This window comes from Panthera onca, chromosome X, assembly GCF_046562875.1.
Source record: "Panthera onca isolate mPanOnc1 chromosome X, mPanOnc1 haplotype 2, whole genome shotgun sequence".
Lineage (NCBI taxonomy): Eukaryota > Metazoa > Chordata > Mammalia > Carnivora > Felidae > Panthera > Panthera onca.
Window position 1 is genome coordinate 125393948 of NC_138357.1, and position 3531 is coordinate 125397478.

General features: G+C 46.6%; 1 non-coding gene across 1 annotated transcript; it reads left to right on the plus strand.

Annotated features, from left to right (window-relative positions):
- Positions 1–409: 409 nt before the first annotated feature.
- TRNAR-UCG (transfer RNA arginine (anticodon UCG)) lies at positions 410–489 on the plus strand. Its single transcript has one exon. It is a non-coding gene; the product is annotated as a tRNA-Arg (tRNA).
- Positions 490–3531: the final 3042 nt, after the last annotated feature.

Below are 3531 nucleotides of genomic sequence, written 5' to 3' on the forward strand. Positions count from 1 at the left end.
TAGGATAGCAAAAGGGCGTGTTTTGTTTTGTTTTGTTTTTCTTTCTCTGTAAAAGCGATGCTTAAGAAACAGTTGATTAAGTCAAGATGTAGTGCAGGGTGTCCCAACCTCTACAGACATTGGCACTACTGACATGTTATTTAATTAATTAATTTATTTATTTAAATTTTTTTAACGTTTATTTATTTTTGAGACAGAGAGAGACAGAGCATGAACGGGGGAGGGTCAGAGAGAGGGAGACACAGAATCTGAAACAGGTTCCGGGCTCTGAGCTGTCAGCACAGAGCCCGACGTGGGGCTCGAACTCACGGACCGCAAGATCATGACCTGAGCTGAAGTCGGCCGCTTAACCGACTGAGCCACCCAGGCGCCCCACTCCTGACATTTTAAAGCAGTTATTTCTTGGGGCGCCCGGGTGGCTCAGTTGGTTAAGCATCTGACTTCGGCTCAGAATCTTGCAGTTCGTGGGTTCAAGCCCCGCGTCGGGCTCTGTGCTGACAGCCTGGAGCCTGCTTTAGATTCTGTGTCTCCCTCTCTCTCTGCCCCTCCCCTGCTCATATTCTCTCTCTCTCTCTCTCTCTCTCTCTCTCTCTCTCTCTCTCAAAAATAAACAGTTAAACCAGTTATTTCTTTGCCGTTGGAGGGGGGGAGGGTTGTCCTGTCAATTGCACGATGTTTCCCATAGGCTCTGGCACCTACCCACTAGATGCCAGTAACAGTTCGGCGCCCCAGATATGACCATCAAAAATATCTGTCCTGGGGGCACCCGGCTGGTTCAGTTGGTAGAGCATGCCCCTCTTAATCTCAGGGTTGTGAGTTTGAGCCCCACGTTGGGTGTAGAGATTAGTTAAAACTAAAGTCTTTAAAAAAATAACGTCTCCTCTGGAGTGGAGATGATCATCTGTAGGTGGGGTGGGGGAGGCACCTAACTGCCACTGGTTGAGAACCACGGATGAAGTGAAGCATAAACTAAAAGGGAAGGATTTGATACAAGGAGGGTAATTTTCAGAATGACACTTGGAGAGTTTGTGGCTTAAGGAATAGACTTCTGGAGGCCTAACAAATCTGAGAACGCTGGTTCATGAGAGTTCACAAATGTTTGGTGAAACGTATCTGGGCTTTAAATACCTTATCAGCTGTTGTTATCAGCTGTACGACTCTGAGGCAGTCAAGTCCTGTCTGGAACTGTCAGCATCCTCATCGGTGAAATGAGGATAAACATTAATGAATTCAGCCCCTGGCTGGCTCCGTTGGTGAAAGCATGCAACTCTCGATGTCATGATTGTGGGTTTGAGACCCATGTTGGGTGCAAAGATTGCTTAAAAAAAAATAAAATGTTAAAAAAAATTTTCTTTTAAATTTTGGTAAGTTCTGAGGATGACTGCGAGGTTGAAATTAGAACCTGCCCATGAAAACCCCTCACTCAGTGGCTGCTTCGTACCTAGAAGAATCCCAATGTCCATGTGCCTGCTGCCTTTAGGACAGTTAGGATCACACGGGTTTATTCACAAGATGGAGGAAAGAAGCCAGGATCAGTTTGATAATTCTAGATTATAGGCTAAAGCACAGGAAAGGACATGTGACTCTGAGTACCCATTACAGAAAGCCCCAATCACCAGATTGGAAAGCAGGTGTTCTGTGTGTCTCTGGAGAGAGGTCTTAGGACAGTATTCATGGAAAAACTAATGCCAACCATGGACATGGCCCTCCCCAGAAAACCATTTACACATTTGTATGAAATTCTGCACACGTCTCTGGAGGCTCGAGGATTTCCTGAAACCTAGCCATGACCCTGTTTAAGATCCATGCGCCTTGGGGCTCTTGGCTGGTTCAGTCGATGGATCGTGCGACTCTTGACCTCGGGGTTCTGAGTTTGAGCCCTATGTTGGGTGTACAGATTACCTGAAAATAAAATCTTAAAGGGTGTCTGGTTGGCTCTGTTGGTTAAGTGTCAAGTCTTGATTTCATCTTAGGTCATGATCACAGGGTTGTGGGATGGAGTCCTGTGTTGGGCTCTGCACTGTGTATGGAGCCTACTTGAGATTCTCTCTCTCTCTCTCTCTCTCTCTCAATCTCTCTCTCTCTCTCTCTCTCTCTCCCTGCCCCTCCCCCTACTTGTGCTCTTTCTCTCTCAAAATAAAAAATAAAATAAAATAACTTATAAAAAGAGAACCACATATCTCTGGTTAAGAGATCCTGTCTTAGTGTGAGCTGTAATCGGCTCAAAATGGAGGGGACAAGACCTTCATTATGTCTCTGTGTGGGCATGCTCTAGGATATGCTCCAAGATTCGTAAGCCCTTGTGTATACATTTTTTTCCTCTTGAATATGGGCAGCACCTAAGACCTTCTTCTAAGCATGGCAAAGGGGATAGGAGCAAAGTGGTTTTGCAGATGCAATTGAAGTCTACCTCGATGGTTGACTCTGAGTTCATCAATGGGGAAATTACCTTGGGTTGGCCTGACCTAATCAGGGAGCTTTTTCAAAGAAACCTTCCGGGAAAAACAGCAGAAATTCATCCTCTCCCGCAGGCACGCAGTTGCTGGTCTGGAAGGAGCAAGTTGCCATGAAGGCCACCATCGCAAGGATGTGATTTCGGCCAACACACTAAGGGAGCTCAGAACCAGATTCTCCGCACGGTGAGCCTCCAGATGGCAATGTTAGCTCTGCTGACATCCTGACTCCAACCTTAAGCACAGGACTCGGTGGTTAAGTTGTTCCCGGATTCCCAACGCACGGAAACTGTGACATAATCGATAGGTATTGATTTAAGCTGCAATGTGGGTGACTGTGTGCTATACAGTGACCGATAACTAACACACTATGTACCTCCACATTCCCTTTATGAACACGGTCTCTTTAGAAATCAGACTCCCCAAAGTCAACCTGAGCTGGACTAGTGATAGTATAAGGCATTAACTTACACCCAAATTCGGTAGCTAAAACTCACACCGGAATGATGAATAGCTTCTTTAAGAGTGGACCCCTGTGGGCGCGCCTGGGTGGCTCAGTCGGTTAAGCGTCCGACCTCGGCTCAGGCCATGATCTCGCGGTTCATGAGTTCGAGCCCCGTGTCGGGCTCTGTGCTGACAGTTCAGAGCCTGGAGCCTGCTTCAGATTCTGTGTCTCCCTCTCTCTCTGCCCCTCCCCTGCTTGCACTCTGTCTCTGTCTCTCTCTCAAAGATAAATAAACATTTAAAAAACTTAAAAAAAAAAAAGAGCGGACACCTGTGTGCTAAGTTCACGACAACAGACAGTGTGTACATCCCCTTGTTCTTCTACCTGCTAACATAAAGCAGTTGCTATGACCCTTAACCAAAAGCCAAGGAGAGTGTGCAGTCTGGGAACCCTGGTTACCCAGACATCGCTCATAGTATACTTCTGGGTGGACAGGGAAGATGACCACTGTAGTGTGGATTTCGCTGGAGTTTATTCGTATGCATTAGGAAGACCTACCAAGCAGCTTAAGACCTGCACAGACTTCATGCGCCCAGAGTCTTCTGCATGGAACCTTTTCTGAGAAAATCTCCT